This window comes from Callorhinus ursinus, unplaced genomic scaffold (genome assembly GCF_003265705.2).
Source record: "Callorhinus ursinus isolate GAN/ISIS: 27379988/994484 unplaced genomic scaffold, GSC_fseal_2.0 scaffold12, whole genome shotgun sequence".
Taxonomy (NCBI): domain Eukaryota; kingdom Metazoa; phylum Chordata; class Mammalia; order Carnivora; family Otariidae; genus Callorhinus; species Callorhinus ursinus.
The window spans coordinates 18,469,766-18,489,619 of NW_027397074.1; the positions used below are offsets into that span (position 1 = coordinate 18,469,766).

The 19,854-nt window shown below is 40.3% G+C and overlaps 1 protein-coding gene across 6 annotated transcripts in view; it reads left to right on the forward strand.

Annotated features, from left to right (window-relative positions):
• CDK14 (cyclin dependent kinase 14) overlaps nt 1–19,854 on the forward strand; it is a 542,651-nt gene that overhangs the window by 89,447 nt on the left and 433,350 nt on the right. Inside the window, exon 1 of one of the 6 annotated variants that reach the window (XM_073898780.1) lies at nt 16,536–16,674. The exons of 3 other annotated variants lie outside the window; for them this stretch is intronic. The gene's annotated coding sequence lies outside the window, so the exon portion shown is untranslated. Of the gene's footprint in view, nt 1–16,535; nt 16,675–17,085; nt 17,121–19,854 lie in introns of those variants that run through there. 2 more of the 6 variants (XM_073898781.1, XM_073898782.1) reach the window with 2 other exon arrangements.

Sequence of the window (19,854 nt, forward strand, 5' to 3'; positions counted from 1 at the left end):
TGGCCAGAGGGTGGGAAGGAAGGAAGGAAGGAAGAATGGATTGCTGTCATCAGACTCTGCTTCAGGGTGGAGCTCTGATCTTTTCACTTTTGCACCTGAGCACTTGGCTCGGTGCCATACCTGTGATGCGTGTTCAGTATGTTTTTGGAAACAGTCGAAGATAGAGTAACTGTCAAACAAGATGTTGAGAGTAAGATCTAAGAGGGGAAGTAGTGATTACATAACAAACACTAAGGATACAGAGAAAGCCAAGAGGAATAGAAGGCAAACCATGATTTAAAAAACAACAACAACAAAAAAGAACAGTGAGGGCGCCTGGGTGGCTCAGTCATTAAGCATCTGCCTTCGGCTCAGGTCATGATCCCAGGGTCCTGGGATTGAGCCCCGCATCGGGCTCCCCGCTCTGCGGGAAGCTTGCTTCTCCCTCTCCCACTCCCCCTGCTTGTGTTCCCTTTCTCGCTGTGTCTCTCTCTGTCAAATAAATAAATAAAATCTTTTTTTTGGCTATTTATTTATTTAAATAAATAAAATCTTAAAAAAAAATAAAAACAGTGAAAGCAAACCCACTTAAGGTTAATTGAAAGGCATCTGATTAAAAAAGAAACTTCGAAGACTGACCATATTTATTCTATATTGTTTCTTTATACAAAGAAATATTAAATATGAAAATTAAACCTACTTTTTGAACCTTAACAACACAGGATTTTTTTTTTTTTTATATATGCCTCTTGTCTGGAACAACTGATTTGAATTCTAGGCTATTCTGCTATGTGATCAGATGCCAGTTTTTTTACGAATTAAAAAACATAATTGAGTTTTCTTATTGAATATTTCGCCACCCAAAGTACTATTAACATTTAGTATTCTAAGTAAGTTAACTGATTTACTGTGCATATGTGAGAATCTCTGTGCATTAATTAAAGACAGTCATGTGAATGTTCTTGAAGTGCTAATTGATTAAAAGTTGAAAATATTCAAATAGGAACATGCTGAGAAATGTTTCATTGGGAAAATGAGAGGAAAGTATGAATGTGCTAAGATACGTTTCATTGAGAAAATTAGTTAAAACTTTGCGAGCAAGAAACTATGAATACCCTTTAGGTATGAATGTTAAGGGGTTAAATAATCATTTAAGACTGGTGTGGCGTGTCTTGTTTCTCTGCAGACCTTGAGCAGCTAAGTTGCTACTTCAACCAAGAACAGACATGGTTATGTGGGTTATATAATCTTATGCGACCAGAGTAATTTTTTACAAATGAAACTGCTATTTTTCTGCTTATGATGGCTTGTTGCCTACAGGATAACATCTAAAACAGGTCGGCACACAAGATCCCTCGCGATTTGTCTGCTTTCAGTGTTACCACAGTTCAGTTCAGTTTACCCGTTCTACTTCCTTCTTCCCCTGCTCTCTCCCCAGATTTCCTGTAGGGAACTCCTTACATTCCTATAAGTTGTTACAATATTTCCTAGCTCATCTGCTGTGCCCATGCTGCTCTTTCTGTGTAAACTTCCCTTAGCTAACATTATGAGGCTGTAAAATTGTAACTTGGAAAATAGTTAGTGGCTCCTTTTGGTGTTATACCATCTGTATTAAAGGAATAAACAATCGAAATGTATACTGTCTATTCCCATAAGCAGCGAGTAAGAGTATAGAAATGATTATTCATGTATTCATCCAACAAATATTTATTGAGCACCTATTCGCCAAGACACCGTGTTTGGCCCTAGAGATTTAAGAGTAAGCAAGACAGAGAAATTCTGGCCCCCAGGAAACGTTCACTTTAGTGGGAATGACAGGTGGACAATAAACAGAAGTAGAGTGGTCAAGAAGTGCAAGGAATATCAAGCAAAGCAAGGGAAGCGAAAGAGACACATGAGGGGAAGTGTTAATAAAGTGGTCGGGGAGAGTATGTCTGAGAGGGTGACATTTGAATGTAGATCTGAAAGAAAGGAGGGAGCAAACTGGGTGAATATCTGGAGGAAGAGAGTACAGTGGCCTTGAGGTACAGAGGGGCTTAATGTTCTTAAGAAACAGGAAAGAGCTTAGGGTGGCTGGAGTACCATGAACAGGGGGACTGGTAAGAAGTCAGAAAAGTAGCCCCTTGCCGGTCATGGTTACAATGTAGCATTTTATTCTAAGTTAGAAACTGTTGGGTTTTGAGCAGGAGAGTGACACTTTTTAAAATCCTGGTTGTTGTGTATAGACTAGGGCTGGGGGGAAGAATAGGAGAGTGGCAGCAGAGAGATAAGTTAGGAGGCTGTTTTGATCATCCGGAGATGCATGGTAGCTTAGACGAGGGTGGAGGCAGTGGAGGTGCTGAGAAGTGGCTGGATCTAGTATATGCCCTGAAAATAGCATGAAGAGAACTAGCTGTTGGGTTGGATGGAGGATATCAGAGAGAGCAATCGAGCGTTCTCAGGTTTTTGACTAGGGAAATCGAGTGTATTAATGGTAGGGCCATTTATTGAGATGTAGGCTATTGGGGTTGGGAGGGTGTGAAATCAGGAATGGGGTTTTGGACCTGGTAAGTTTGAGATTCATGTTCGATATCCAAAAGGAATTCTTTTATCAACAGTTGAATACATGAGTCTGGGGATGAGGGAAAGGTAAGGCCTAGAGGTATAAATTTGGGAATTCCCGGTATATTGGTGACATTTAAACCATGACATTTAAGATCCCCTAAGGAGGGAGTAGAGACAGAGATGAAAAGAGATCCACATCCCAGGCTTGGGACACCATCATCTTTGGAAGTTGGGAAGAAAAGGAACCTCCAGCAAAGGTGACTGAGAAGCAGAGCCAGTGAGGCCGGAAGAAAACTAGCCATGGAGCCCAAGTGAAGAAAGAGTTTCAGGAACGAGGAGGTGAGCAGTTATGCCAGTTGCTGCTGAGAGGTCCAGGTGAGGTCTGGGAATTACCCACTGGAATTGGCATGTGGAGGCCACAGTTGACCATGGGTGGAGTGGAGAGGACAGAGATCTGGTTAAAATGAATTTAAGGGAGTTTTCGCTTTTGTTGTCTTTACGTTTTGCTGTCAAAAAATCATTGCCATGACTGATATGTGGCTATCATTTTGCAGTATATACATATGTTAAATCATTATGTTGTGAACCTAAAACTACAATGCTATATGTCAATTATATCTCAGTTCTTTTTCTTTCTTTTCTTTTTTTTTTTTTGAAAGCAAGAGAAGCAGTAGAGCTAATTGGGGTTAACTACTCTTTTTGAAGAATTTTGGCTAACAGGGAACAGAGTAATGAAGCTTATAGCTAGGAGGGGTGGTGGGATCAAGGCAGATGAAGGTAGAAGACAACTTTGGGAATACTAGTTTCATTCCTCTCCTCTCTTTTTTGTGAAGCAAGAAGACATGCTTTAGCTGAAGCAGTTCTTAGCTCTAATATTTACAGTCCCTAGAAACATGAGAAAATTGTCATTGAAAGAGAGAGGGCTTATTACATTCTCTATGGTATTGAAGATCATTTGTAAGGTATCAGATTTTGGTGCAGTTACAATGTACTTTCTTCTTTTAACTTTTCAGGTGTTAGATGGTGTCTTTGAACTGATATAAAGCTGAACTGCCCTGTGTGAGATCGTTCTATAAACCTAGGAGTGATTTTAGAGTACAAATTTTAGAGAGGACTTGTATGTCTGAAGCGACGCTGATGGCAGTTACAGCATTGCAGTTCTGTTAGAATATCTAAATGGAGTTAAAAGAATCAGACATTTTCCCAATAAAAAGAAGTGTTGGATGGACATGGCCAATTGTTAAAAAAAAAAGTTCTTAAATTATACTTGAAGAAAATTAGCTAATACAGGCTATTTGATGCTTGTCCTGATAGGTAGGGTTAGTTTTAGTTAAAATTAACTGTGTCACAATTATATGCTTACTTTATATTTTCAGTGTGTGGGGGGCATATCTTGGAGAAAGGGTTGTCTTCAGAGTCCTGTGTTGGTGGTATTTTCACTTGTGCTTGTATACACTGTTCTAACAGTAATTAATTTTTATTAGTGTTTGTATTCTTTTTTTAAAGATTTTATTTATTTGACAGAGACACAGTGAGAGAGAGAAAACACAAGCAGGGGGAGTGAGAGAGGGAGAAGCAGGCTTCCCACTAAGCAGGGAGCCCGATGCGGGGCTCAATCCCAGGACCCTGGATCATGACCTGAACCAAAGGCAGAGCTTAATGACTGAGCCACCCAGGCACCCCTAGTGTTTATATTCTTGATTTAATTTCATGCTAATTGCAATGACAGCACAATAATGAAGTCTACCTATAAATTATTTTACCTACTATTTTAAAAAAAATTATTTACTTATTTATTTTTAAAAAGATTTTTTTAATTTGAGAGAGAGAGAGAGCACGAGGGGGTGTAGGGGCAGGGGGAGAGGGAGAAGCAGACTCCCCGCTGAGCAAGGAGCCCAATGTAGGGCCCAATCCTAGGACCCTGAGATCCTGACCTGAGCCAAAGGCAGATGCTTAACCCTCTGAGCCACCCAAGCCCCCCTGTTTTACCTACGATTAAAATACAATTTCTAAGTTATACTACCTTATGCTCCTTGCACATGGAAGTAAAATACTTTGGTAAATGAAAGAGCGGGATGATGACTGAGGTTTACCACATGTGGGTAGACTCTGCTTCTACATAGATATCATCATAGGTTTTAATTTTAACTTTAATAAGAAAGCAGATTATTTGTGTATGTTTTATAAGCTGATGCCTCAGAATTTTATTCCTTCCTTGATCAGATAGAACATGTTGTTTAGTGCAGTCTCAGAAGACAGAGTCTTGCTTCCTGATTGGCATCGGTTATCTTAAAATACCCCCAATTCTTTTGGAAACGTGTGCGTGCCAATTTAGAACTGTTTATTTGAAAAGTTACTTGGTTGCTCCCGGCAAAATTGATTCTTGATGAATTTTTGTTTTCTAATTTTCTCTTGTCCAGGGAGTTTCTAGTGGCAGCCAGGTATGAATACATTATGTGGCTGATTTTCCTGTTGGTAAATGTAAAGTTTACTTCTTCTAGCATTCGATACTCACTAAATTTCCCTTGTGTGTCCTGATGGTGGTAAAATCTCTTGCTATCATTCTAATCTGTTCAATAAACCTTGTCTTTGAAGTTTCATTATATAACCGTGGGTTCTCAGTCTCAATTTGACTCTTAAGCTGCAGCTTTGTAGTTACAACGGGGAGACATGATAGAAGAGGAAGAAAGTCTGGAGAGGGGGTCAGTGGGGAGGAGGGAGGAGGAATCAGAGTGAGCAAAGCTTTCTCATTAAAACTCATAGAGAACTATATATAGCTCCTTCTACCTTTAGCCAAAGGAAATATCAAGAAAGGCTGTAGGGTAGTACATATAGCTGTTGAAAAATAGTTGATAGTTGAATAGCTGTAGTTGAATTTAATGGAATGGTACAAAAGCACAGTTCAGTCGCAATTGCAATTGAAATAGAAATATAGATACTGGAGAAAAATCAATAGGAATTGGTGGACATAAAGAATGACTGAGAAAATGAGCCTGACAGCCTGTGGCTGCTACAGAAGCAGAAGGAAGTGCCCAGGCTTATCTGAGCCAAGAGAACCCAGACCAGTAGCAAACTTCATGCAGAAGTATGAACCCCAGGGGTGTCTGAGGTGCCTAGAGGCTTAGTGCTGAACTCTCCGCCATTTGCCTTATGCTTATCGCTGGGCTATAAAAGTTTTTGTTTTACTGAACGCTGTTTTAAGCAGTTTAGACACCAGTTAGCCTCACAACAAGCCTCTAAGGTATTGAATTATTATTATTATTATTATTATTATTATTATTATTATTCCCATATGTTAGGTATCTTGCCCAGGGTCAGGAACCCAGGTTTGTCTGGTTCTTGAGCTCACATTTTTTTCCATTTAGCTGTTCTGCATCTGAGCTTACGTTGAAGTTAATGCTTCAGTGTACCCATCTGCATGATTTCACCTATGATGTCTCTTTTCTCCTTCTCAAACCTGTATTATCGCTGAGGGTTTTGACTTAAGGAACCTTGGTGGAAAGGAAATACCTGAACCCAGATCTGCACCCAGTTGGGGCTCCTTAAAGCCAAGTGGTCTTCCTGGGGCTGTAATTACTTTGTATCCAGAGTAGGAACTGATTGTGACGGGGTCAGTCAGGAAGTATGAACGGTTTGGTTTTTTTTTTTTAACATGAACTTTTATATGAATTGAAGTTTCTTTGAATGGTTAGAAGAAACAATGACTATATAGGGAATCAGGTGCTTCAGTGGAGGATAGATAAAACCAAGTTAATCAGTTTGGCCGTTGTATTGTGATAAATAAAATGTTACCTTCCCTAAGTTAGAATCAGGACTGGGGAGAGGAATGAGAGCCAACAGTGGTCTCCAAGTTGCCCATGACTAGCTGTTGCAAAAATTCTCAAAACTCAGTTTTCCTTAAGGAATATGGAAAAAGAGTTTGGTTGTCTGCATTGTGGGTCACTAGGAAAAAACACATCTTTGAACCAGATGGGCAGGCCAGTGTACTTGGAGTCCCTGGAGTCCATCCAAATAATCTTCCACCAAAGGGGAGAAAAGAACCATTGTTCGTGAGGTTTCAAATCATGGAAGTTGTTCAACTCTTCTAGACTGTGCTTCTATGATACTACAAAGGTTCTTTGTTAAGTTATCAAATTACGTCCAGATAGAGATAACAATTCTTGTGCTAAGAGTGATCATCGCTAGTTTTTGGATATACATTTTCTACCAACATCTTAGCTCTGCATTGTGACTCTGCTCTTCAGAGCTTGATTACCTAATGTGAAAATCTGCCAGTTTTGCTTTATCTATGAGACTTTCCTCATTCTGAGTCCCTATAGTATTTTCTTTTAGATCTTCTGTGGCAATTATTTCTTGTATTAAGCTTACTTGTTTAAGTGTCTGTGAGGACAGCAATTGTGTCTGATTCATCTCTAGACCCCCTATACTGCTTAATACAAAGCTAAGTAAATGGTTGGTAAATGAATAGAATGTGAAAAAAATCCTTTAGTAATGAAATACAGAAAATGTAGTTTACTCTCTGTCTTCTTTACATACTCCACACGTCCCTAGTGTACTTTTGTGACTTTTTCTAAAATTCCTTTGCTGTTCACTTGTTTAATTTTTAATAACCCTCTTTCCCTTCATGGCCAGAAAGCCTTTAAAGCCCAGGTCAGCGTAACAAACTGATTTCCTTTTTGTAATTCCAGTGACATTTCTTAGCTACATATGGCTGGTGTTATTTACCAGCAGTTTATAAATGGTATCCGCCAGGCCAAATCAGTTTAGTATCATTTACGTGTTGTTCCTAAAATTTGAGTATGTGCTATCACAGCAACTTGTATGCCTGGTTAAACTAATTGGTCCGAGTATTTAGGCTTTCTACAGGTGCAGATAACCGGTTCATGGGTTCATGCTCCATGTCTTGTGGCAGCTATACAACTTCCCCTGTAAATTACAAGAATAAATTTAGAAGTTTAATATATATGATAATTTAGTACAAATTTATAGAAATACTAGTATGTACCATAGGTATGTGAAGCCACTTTGTGAAAACATTTGGCTGCTATTAAACCCATTCTTTCCTACCGTCATCTGAGTCGACATCAACCTTAAATCTCCTTTTCCTGGGGTTTAAAGCAACATGTCTACGAAGTTTCTTAGCCGCAGCTCTAGCATCAGTGTTTCGCCATAACTGCCCATCCTTTTGTACATGTATTTCCACGAGCACTGGCACTCTTGGTTTCAAGGAACTGAAAATCAGCTCGAAGCGTTTAACCATTTTTTTTTAAAGATTTTATTTATTTATTTGAGAGAGAGAGAATGAGAGATAGAGAGCATGAGAGGGAAGAGGGTCAGAGGGAGAAGCAGACTCCCTGCTGAGCAGGGAGCCCGATGTGGGACTCGGTCCCGGGACTCCAGGATCATGACCTGAGCTGAAGGCAGTTGCTTAACCAACTGAGCCACCCAGGTGCCCAGCTCGAAGTGTTTAGGGGAAAAAATAGGACTTATGGGCAGGTTAGTGTGGCAGGATAGAAGCAAGGGCTGAACAACCACGTTTTAAGTCAGCCAACTGGGGCGCCTGAGTGGCTCAGTCAGTTAAGCGTCTGCCTTCGGCTCAGGTCATGATCCCAGGGTCCTGGAATCAAGTCCTGCATCGGGCTCCTTGCTGGGCGGGGAGCCTGCTTCTCTCTCTCCCTGCCGCTCCCCCGGCTTGTGTGCGCTCTCTCTCTCTGACAAATAAATAAATAAAGTCTTAAAAAAAAAAAAAAAAAGCCAAGCAGGCAGTGCCGAGGACCTCAGCAGGTGGAACCAGGGATGCCGTGGTTTCAGTGCTGTCTGTCTCTTGCCCTCATCTCTACTCTTACTCCTTGTTAGTTTTAGGATTTCAGTCCAGCTTCTGTGCAGGGCTTGAGACACGGACACCGGTGGCTTCTCAGCTGATGATGCTCTCTGCTTTGCCACCATCGGGAGTAGAGGGATGTAGGGTCCAGTTCAGCTCTGCTTGGAGAAGTCCCAGGGAGCAAATGGCTTAAGTTGGATGGCTGGTCTGGTGCTGGACAGGACACAGCCCTCCCTATCCTGCAGTGCATGGCGTCAGGGGAGGAACCACTCCCAGAACCAGCTGATTTTCGGAACCATTCAAGTGAAACATTCCACAAGAAGTGGCAGAAGGGACTCAATCAGTATTTGAGTGCTGCTCTTCTTAGTGTTTCACTGGATACAAAAGGAATGTAGGAGTAAAAGCATTTCAGAGCTGGTAACATCCCTGGTACTTAACGCATTTTTGCCTCAAACCTCCTCTGTTACACTAGTGAGACTGGACTGGTTATATGATCATCTGACAACTCTTCCTTAGACAAATGATTACTTTGGTTTGCTTTCTGTTCTTTGAGAATGGTGTATGTGTGGTTTCAGAGTGATCTGAATCATACCAGCATTAGCTTGAAAAGGCAAACACCAAGACATTGGTCAAAGGAAAGTTAATTAAATTACATAGGAGCACCTATTTTAATTTCAGTTGTGAGTTTCTTCAGTTGGTTATCTTTTCATTATCATGCTTACTGTTGAATGCATAGCATTGTTATCCATTCTTTTCCCTGGCCCTGCTTCCTATTTTATTTTTTAGGGGTATAGAGTGAGACAAAGGAAGAAAATTATTTAATAAATCCTTTTTATTTTAATATTTGAAAGTATATACTAGATCAGTGGCAGGGAATTTCTAGATTAAAAAATGTCAAAGGTGATTTAAAGTTATTTCTGTCTGTCTATTTGACAGGCTCATTTAAACAAGTTTTCTTCCTTTGGGGTTTTCCTGATTTTCTAACTAAGTAGAATTTTAGAAAGCTGGTCTAAAGTTCCTAAAGGCAGTAAAGCTGACTTATAACCCTGAACTAGAAACCTTTTTCTTCCCTTTTCATAGTTAACATAAAAAAACTTAAGTAAGTTTTTAAAAAAAGACTTAGCTCCTTAAGAAGCTTTTTGATAGTCCTGGATTTGTAGCCTCTCTCCATACTAGAATCCTGACATCAGGAAGAGAGAAAATCCTCACATCTTTTCTCAATGCCTTTTGCCTTTCTTCTTGTTTCTACCTGAGGATTTTCTGTCTGCCACTGAAGTCTTATAATTTAATTCACATTTCTAAGATGATGTTAGTGCTACACATTTGGAACTCTCTGATACTGTTCTTCTGTGAATATGGTCATAGTAAGATCCCTTTTACACCTGCATCTCCTGCTCAGTTTCTCATACTTGGGGCGTGACACCCCATCAAAAAACTGGTTGTGTTTTTGCAAGGGTGTGAGTAGGAAAAACCGCACTAGGCCATGTGAATACCTAGGCATTTTATATAAGTTACTTGAATAAATAATAAATACATAGTGTGTATAGATATGTATACAGAAACCATGTAATGCATATTTTAATGCAAAAGTCTTATGTGCCAAGGATTAGAAATTTAACTGAGGAGAGGCAAAGACTCAGATGTAGACAAGTTGTTAATTGAAGACACACAACCTGGAAATACAACATATAGGCAGGAGGAAAATTGTTCCCTAAAAAGGAGTAGACTGAACCCTTGGTTCAAAAGCAGAACTATGATCAGACATCACATTTTTAAGGGAGACAAAAATAAGGCCTGCCTTTTTATTACTGTGATATGTATCTACCTGTTTCTGTTGCTAGGATTCATGAAAATCAACCTTCCATGCTGCTTTTTGACAAACATAATCTAAAGTTTCCTTGCTATACCTCTGTCTTTGGGCTTTTAATCTCCAACCTAGATGATGTTCATAACTGAACTTTTTTCACCTGGACATATTTTCTGCAGTTCATGGTGACCAGCATAGGATTTATCTCTAGTCAAGAAACAAATATAGAGCATCTATTGTATGCAGGACCCAGTGTCAGCACTGTAGGGAAGACAGAGATGAAGAAGATATGGCGTGTGTGTGTGTGTGTGTATGTGTGTATCTATGTGTGTGTGTGTGTGTGTGTGTGTGTGTGTGTGTGTTACGGTTATTGTTTTTGTTAGTGCTCTGGATGCATGGATTTTGAATAGTCTGCCCTCAATCTTATTTTCCCATAGGCCCTCATATTTCTAGGGTGCAATTTAACAGAATACAACATTTTTCAAGAACAAATTTATTGGGTTGTGATAGAATTACCTGTATTTACTGATAAAATTAGTTCTAGAAGTAGCTCTAGAGCTAATTAGCTCTAGAGCTAATTCTAAAATTAGCTCTAGAATCCAGAAAACACTCAAATTGTGTAAATATTAAGGAGAAAATCCTAAGGTTTCCATGAAATGACATGAGTGATATATGGATATTTTTGGTATTGAGAAAGTATTTTAAATAAATAACATTTCTCTGAATATATGGAAGTCTAAGCAATGACTAGCATTAGTGGAGAAGAATTAAGTCATAAAATTTTTAGGGTTTATTAAAAAATAAAGGTTTAGGTTTACTAAAACCTTGTGAGCATTTTTAAAACAATCATAATACGAACATTTCACTGTAAAACTTTGCAGTAGAAAAAAATTGCTAGGGTTGCCTGGATCTGTAATAATTTGAAATTCAACCTCTTTTTTGGGGGAACTTCTATCTTTTCTCTATCACTTTTCAAAATAAAATATCTTTGCTTCCTTGAGACTTAAAAGTTTATTGAGATTAATTCATAAGGCAGACTTATTATATGAGATTTATATGCATAAAGTAGACTTTGCTCTTACCCCTTCCTGACCTTATTTCCTTATTTAATATTTTCCTTTTTCCTTTTTTGGTTAAAAAAAGGGGGCTTTCTCTATCCCTTTCTTCACTACTTCTTTTGTCTGGGTTCCTTTTTTATGGGGGGAGGCCATCTTGTCTGTTAGACTCTACTTCTGTGAAGGTCAGGCATCTGGCAGCCTCATAGGTCTGAGATGGCTCCAGGTAAGCTGATAGGAAATCAGAATTTCTGCCCAGGTGAGAAGTACCTCAGAGCCGAGGGTACAACCTGTGGTTGGGGGGTAACTAGGCTAGTACTTCTCCACTCGGGAGACAGTTCATAGTTCTGCTTTGCACTGCCCTTTTCTCACGTTTGCACAAACCTCTATTCACAGTGTTCTAATAAGCCTGTTTGTCCAGTTGCCCAAGTTTAGGCAGTTGAGGAAGGTTGTGACAAGACTGAGAAGAGTGTGGTGGCCTTAGGAGGAGGTGGCACGTTTAGAGCCTTAGGAAAGGAAGCCTGACGGCAAAGAGAGAATAAACCATAACGATGATGCAAAGGGTCACATGGGTGTCGCGTCTGGAGATTGGGAGCCAGTGGCCCTGTATACTCTCAGTTAAACCCTGATGGCTGTCACTAATGTTCACAATGGACCCAGTCATCATCAGTTGAAGATTAGACTGTGTTTATTATAATTCTTTTGAAAAGTCAGGGAAGTGCATGATGCTATAAAGGTAGATACTTCAAAGGATCAATTTTTGTTTTCCTGCAAAAATGACCTAAGCAGTTAGAGGTCAGAGTCTTGCATTTTTATCAGTTTTCTTTCTTATCTTTTCCTTTATATCTATCAAGATGATGTTTTTACAAAAGACTTTTGTAAATAGACCCTTTATTTTACCAGCTGTTACTGTTCTTCTGTGGTGTGGTTTCAGATACATCTCAATGTCCTGTCATAAAGATAGTCTTAATAGCAGTGGATTGTGAGTCCTGACAACATGAACATAATGATTAATTTCCTGTAGCTTTGCCTTCTAGCCTCTGTTTTTTCACTTCTGCTTTAAGGCCAAGCTTGTGTAGCTGTATACATACGTTGACACTATATTTTCCCCACACGTTCTTCCAGGCCCCTTTTGTTCCCACTCTTCGGGAGCCCACAGAATTTGTCTGAACAATGGTCATCTGCAGCAGCTCTTCCTGATATTTATTTTTTCAGGAGGTACTGAGTGCTGTCCTTGGGGCTGGAGCAACGCAGAGAGCAAATGAGTAGAAGCCCGTGCTCTGGGGCCATTTACATGCCAGGGAGGGCAGAAGACAAACAAATAAATACATTAGATGGTGCAGCAAACACAGTGCGAGGTGACGGGGAGGGAGGAGCACCAGCAGAAGGGGGAAGCCAGGGAAGGACTCCCAGGAGGAGATTACTGACATCCAACCGAGTAATGAGAAGGCGTCAGCCAAGACTATCTGAGGAAGAACATTCTAGGCAGTGAGAGCAGCACAGACATATTCCCGAGGCAGGAATTAGCTCTGAGGAGAAGAAACATTGTCCATTGTGGCTGAAGCATGGAGTGGTGAGTGCTGGAGGTGCCCTGCTCAGAGCAGCTTGGTCAGTGGGTGCCTGGGCTAAACAGAAGCCCTCCCCCCCCAGCCCCCAGTCAGTGATGACCAGTCCAGGCGTGCACAAGGCCGGCCCTCTTGCTTCAGGTGGGACGAATGTTGGGTGTGGTTTTTTCCGCTGAGGCCACTCTTCATCGCTTTCCCCCATCCTCCCTGTCCTGCCTCCTCACTCCTTCTCTCTGAGAGCATGTCCTCAGTAAATTAGGTGAACAAGAATCCTGGCTGAGCTCTGTTTCTAGGAAACCATAACATAAGACACATACGTGAACGTCTGACCATTTTTTTTGCAGGTTCCAGACCCTTATATAATTGCCTACTCCCCACGTCCACTCGGATGTTCCAAAGATACCTAAAACCCTCAACATGTAAAAATTGAATTCATGATAATTTCTCCCGTATCCATCTTCCTGTATCCATCCCTTTAGCTTATGATTCCACCTTTCCCTTTCACTTCATTATACTAAGAATTCAGGGCCATGCTTGGATTTTCCCTTTCCATTAGCCCTCCTGTCCAGTCACAACAAGTAACTCAGAGTGAATGTCTCTCACCTCCCTTGTCTTTCCATCCCCATTTTTTTTTTAAGGTTTTATTCATTTACTTGAGAGAGAGAGAGCAGGAGGGGGGGCAGGGCAGAGCAGAGGGAGAGAGACAAGCACGCTCTGCACTGATTGCAGAGCACGACTCGAGGCTCAATCCCTCAACCCCAAGATCATGACCCAAGCCGAAACCAAGAGTCAGACGTCCTACTGACTGAGCCACTCAGGCTCCCCCATCCCCATTTTTGTTGCTTTAATTCAGGGCTTTGACTGAAGTATTAGTCTCCCAAGTAGCCTCCCCAGCTCAGTCCTGCAAACTCTAATCTGTTCTACGCCATTGCCCTGTTGTAAAATGAGAAATCCCCCCCAGCTGCTGTTCTGCTTATAGTCCTTTAGTGCCTTCCTGTGGGATTAAATGGCAGCTTCCTGTTGGATAAAATCCCTAACTTCTTAGCATGGTTTACCGGTCTGTTACGCTCTGGCATCAAGCCATCTCTCCCTCAGCCTTCCCAGCTGCCACCAGTCTGTTTACTGCTCGGCGGTTTCCTTAGACAGCTCCCAGTTTCAGGCGTCCGATGCTTGTGTTCAGTCCTGCTGGTCCTCAGATGTCTACCCCCTTCTGGCCGGTGCCTGGAAGACAGTCTGGGGCTGCCTCCTCAGTGAGGTCTTCTCTGAGCCACCCTCATTTGTACCCAAGTAAGCGCTCCCAAAACACATTTCAGTATATTATAATCACTTGCTTTATTTCTAACCGCTCACTGGGTTCCTTGCATGCAGAGAACATGGCTGTTCCTATTGCTGGGGGCATCAGCACATGTCTATTGAATGAATACGTGAGAAAAATAAAGGAGAAACTTTATTCCGTGCAGTTTGTTGGCTCTTATGCAGGAAAGCTTCGTGACCATGAACGTTATACATGTCCTTATCTGCCAACTCTATAGGAAGAAAGATACAGGAACTACTTGGATGAGGTGACTGAAGATAACACTTCTAACATTTTTTTTTTTTATATTTCAGGGAACATTGAATGATGGGGGAAGGAGGTAGATTACTTAAGTCCTAAAATATGGATTTGGGAAATGTATTAATTCTTTTAAGTATTCATTTAATATTTTCCAGATAGCTAGCATTGGGGGAATAAAAAAAGAAGCAGTTGATACAGTTTGTTCCTCAAGGACCTTAAAATGGGGGAAAATGTGAACAAGAAAGCTTTTTTTAAAATTAATTTTATTTTATTATGTTAGTCACCATACAATACATCATTAGTTTTTGATGTAGTGTTCCATGATTCATTGCTTTCGTATAACACCCAGTGCTCCATGCAGTACGTGCCCTCCTTAATACCCATCACCGGGCTAACCCATCCCCCCACCCCTCTCCCCTCTAAAACCCTCAGTTTGTTTCTCAGAGTCCATCGTCTCTCGTGTGAACAAGAGAGTTTCGAGGCAGCATATGATTAAGTGTTAAATGATTTAAATAAAAAGCACGGTTGGTTCTGAAAAAGGAGAGTCTTTGTGGGCTGGAGGGTTGAGCAATCACAAACAAAATCTCAGATTCTTATAGGAATGAAGTCCCCTCTCCAGTAAAGGTGCTCATGGACCTCAGTAGTTTTCAGATATTAAAGAGGTAGCTTTCTCTCTTGGCTTTGTTGTAAAAGGAAGTACATAATAGTTGTGTTTGAAGAACTTTTTGTAAGTTTTTGAATGAGCTTTTGTGTTGCAGAAAAAATAAAGTTCAGTATCTTCACAGTGTGATTCAAAAGGCTGAAGGTGAAAATGGTTTGCAAATGGGAGATATCTTTTTTTTAAAATTTTATTTATTTGAGACAGAGAGTGCATGAACATGAACAGGGGAGGACCGCGGGATCATGACCTGAGCTGAAAGCAGATGCTTAACCCACTGAGCCACCCAGGCGCCTTGGGAGATGATTTCTTTAAACCAATTAGGATGTGAAGGGAAAACACTTTTCCCTGAGCTTTCTAATTGTAAGTGCACCCAGTCCTGTGGGCTATGAGAATATTGGCTGCTTGCTCACCGTTGACACAGTAGTTACCTCCTCTTGTACTTTAATCTCTTAATTAAGTAAATATCTGTGATGTCAGATTTCATGCTTAAACTTGTAAAATTTCTTGCCTAAAGTGTTTTTCAGTTATATTCTTGTGTCTTAGCCTAATTTATACCCTTTCGTGGTTCTGTATTTTGAGGATAGGAAGTACTTTCAACAAAGACAAATTGTAGCTTAATCACTCTCCTGTAGGGGTCGCTATAAGAGTAGCCTTTTGGCATTCTTCCTTGCCACCCAGCACCCAGCACTGTGTGGTATGACTTGACATAATTAACCTAAGGACTGTGAGATCTGCTTTGTGTTGGCATTTTACTTTTGGGAGTGACAGAAGCTCTAACCCCTCTAACCAAGAATTCTGTAGGCTCGTAACTATGTATCTTATCACTTCGGTGCTGTAAGTGCTACACCTGTGCATTTTTAACCTTCTTTATTTGGTGCATGGTTATTTTAGAGTTCTCATTATGCCCCATTTGCATATGAAAAATATATACACATAGACACATTAAACTATTTTAGTGGCTTTTGCAGCACGGATGATGGTAGCCTTCATTGGCTTGCTATAGGACCTCAGATTATTGTTTAATGAGGTTGTCACTCAAGATCCTTACTGGCTTCCTCCAGTGCTTTTAAAAAAATGAATTGAGTATGATGAGGTACATCCCCTTGATTAAATGTTTTTCCTCCTGTGCAATCACCATTAGCTGTTTGGCTCCCATTCTGTATTCTTTTGAAGCAGCCCTGCCTTGCAAATCAATATCTTTCTGAAGAGACTGTGTTGTGAATTGCCTGGACAGCATATGCACTGTTACTTTGGCTGCAATGCTGCTGCAGAGCCTGGTTACTCTGCCTTCCTGGGAACTCCACAGGCAAGTCCATCGTGTTTGGAGAAAAAAAAAAAAAACACTAGATCTTTTGGGGGGGGGAGAAATGAACTGTTAAAGCTATTGATACTGAATGTTAGCATGCCCTTTGTATTCTTGTGAACTATTTTTGGTCTTATTCCACTGAGATTAGTTTCTCTTAGGTGATTTCTGGTGTGTGTTTGTGTGTGTGTGTGTGGTTTTTTTTTTTTTTTTGCTTTTGCTTCCCCCTTTCTTGGTTGTAGTACGGCCGTACCATTTCAGCTTGCTAGTGCAGAAAGATGTGAATTCAGTTGCTGTATGAACCTGGTCTGGTGCAAACACATTGCTAGAGACATGTTAAAGAGTTCCAGGTGAATCGAGCCTGAGAGAGACAACAGCAAAACGGTAAGACGGAGCATGCTTAAAATTAGAGCAGGGGTTTTAATTTGGAGCATCTCGGCAAGTCTGAATCCTGACTCACTCATTTACAACTTGAAAAGGATTCATTTTATGCATGTCATTTCACTCACCCCCTTCTATTTAACTGCCAAAAACATCACAGATTGATCAAGGGGGTATTTAAATTAGGGATCCAACAGGAGGTTACTCATGGGGAGTCTCTTGAGGCTCCCAAGGCTACTGCTTGTAGTTTGTAAACACCAGTAGCAGTGATGAGACGAGCAAAAGGTTTAGCGTCTGTGCTTTGCCATAGCTGAGTGTTATTTCTTCTGAAACTCGTCTTATTTATTACAGCTTAAAGAGATCGTACAGATTGTTTTGCCTGGCTTTGCTTGGCTGAATGCCCTCTGAGTCAAGCCAGTGAAGGACGGGAGACCACTTCTTTCATTTGGGTAAACTGATGTCCATGAATTAGCTGGATTGGATCTGAGTGGAATAAGCATCTCTAATGTATTAGGGCTGTGGGGTTTCCTCCTTGCTCCTTCCACCCCCTTCCCTTCTAGAGTGCAGAAACGTACCTGTTTTAAGTCTGTGCTTTCTGGCAGAAGTCAGTGTGCTGGTATTTTGCATCATTACACCTGGAGTGGTTATGCTTTCATGTACGGAAGTGATAATCCTTCATGCAGTTCTGCTTGAAGTGCTGGCTCTAATAGTGGACAGGGAGCGTTTTGGATTCTAATGGAGAACCCGGCATGCATGAAGGACTGGGCTAGCAGACAGGCTACTCCAGAATGCTGCTTACCTGCTTGTGCTGAGGATAACAATTGAGAGACAGAGATGTAAACCTTGGTATCTACAGGGGTGGCATTTCTATTTCCTTTGTTAATTGGCACACAGTATTGGGGGTGGGGGACAGCTGAAGTTGCAGAACATGTTTTAATATTATTAAAGTGAGGCTACTACATTACATGGTCCTGGTGGATTTATTAGGATCCATCTACTATATAGGTGCTGAATATCCAGGGTGTCAGCATTTGATTTTTTGCTTTAAAAATATTCTACTTACATATACTGTAACTCAGCAAATCACGTAAAATGTAAATAAATGATGCAGATGGTGAATATCTGTTGAGAAAATCATCGGTAACTTGCTTTAGCATGTTGGTCATAAGCGAGTTGTGTATAATTTTGTGACATTAGTATTTTTAAAAAAGAACACATGATTACTTGATAGACAAGTGAGATAAATTTTTGAGGGGGGCCACTTAGGAGCCTTGAATATCCTTCTGTGTTTACTCAACTCTTGATTACAAAGGTGGGACATTGATTTTGGGGAATGAATATTTGGATTTTCTTCCAAAGAGAATTCAAGTTTTATTTTAATCACTTACTACTTTCTAAAAAGTCAACATGAACTATAAGCTGTTCTTTTCCATACTTCAGTTGTTTTTTTCTGAAAAAAACTTTTTTTTTCTGTTCAGAAGATGATGTACTCTGTGTTTGTTTGTTTGTTTGTTTTTCTGAGAGTGATATGTTCTAGCTATTTATATTTTTACCTTCACTTTGTATAAGCTGTGAGGTTTATTTTTTCGCCCTATGACAGAAGGAATTGTACATTTGCAAGAAGTAATTTTTAAAAAGGGGACGAGTAGAGCAGTTATATGACATTGATTTTACAATCATATACTTTTAAAAAAAAAGATTTCAGTTATTTATTTGAGAGAGAGAGAAAGAGAGAGCACAAGCAGGGGAGTAGTAGAGGGAGAAGGAGAAGCAGACTCCCCACTGAGCAGGGAGCCTGATGCAGGGCTCGATCCTTAGACCCTGGGATCATGACCTGAGCTGAAGGCAGACACTTAACCGACTGAGCCACCCAGGTGCCCACAATCTACACACTTTTTAATTCCTCGTTCTGCAAACGTTTATTAGCCATCTACTATGTGTAAGACATTGTAAGACTTGCTGTGAGGAAGTACGATGAAGTGATAACACTCCCTTCCCTGAAGGAGCTTAGATAGAGTAGCATTGGTATTTTTCTCTGGAATATACTCCTTATTCTTTCTTATGAATAAGTAAATTTGATGCTTTTTAAATATTATATTTTCTCTCTAGGAGACTCCTATTTTCTTTTAATCATTTATTAAACAAACATTTATGGAGAGTCTACTGTGTAATGGTGTAACTGCTCTGTAACAGTGAGTCAAAATGATCTGGGGCCTATCCCCATGGAACTTACCATGTACCGTACTTTTTAAGATATTTCCAGGAGAAATTTTGGAGTAGGTTTCTTTCATTTGCGACAATTGCAGTACTTTTTTCATTTTTTAATTGTGTTATAAAATATACTTACCGCAAAACTCACCTCTTTAATCATTTTTAAGTGTACAATTCATTGGCGTTAAGTACTTTCACAAGGTATTGCTACTATCACTGCTATCCATTTCCAAAACTTTTCCCATCATTCAGATAGAAAAACTCTGTACCCATTAAATAATAACTCCCCATTTTCCCTCCCCCTGGTCCCTGGTAATCTCTAGTTTACTTTCTGTGTCTATGATTTGCCTCATCAAGTGGAATCATACAGCGTTAATCCTTTTGTGTTTGGTCAATTTCACTTAGCATGTTTTCCAGGGTTCATCTGTGTTGTAGCATGTACCAGAATTTCATTACTTTTTAAATATATGCTTTGATTTTTTTCTGGGGGGGGAGGGGCAGAGAGCAAACATTAAGCAGGCTCCATCATGGGCGTGGAGCCCCATGCAGGGCTCGATCTCAACCCTGAGATCGTGACCTGAGCTGAAATCAAGAGTCAGACACTTAACTGACTGAGCCACCCATGCGCCCCAGTATAAGCTTTGATCTTTATATGGAAAAACACCAGAATTCCCCCTTATATGCTTTCAATGAATCAAGTTACCATATGGGCACCATAATAGATAATTTAGAGATACTAAAACTCAAAACTTGTAGGGAGGGGCAGGAAATGCAGAATAGAAATGCACTGAGGGAATAATCTATGGATATATTACACTTGGATTCTCTACATGCCTGATAATTGGTCTACTTAGATTTTCATGTCAGTTCTTTGGTGTGAGAGAGCAACAGTCAGCTGAAATATTCAGTGGAAGGCTGGACTGTGGCTTTTGTCATTATTAACATTTGAATTTCACCCCCTCTGCTTCAGTT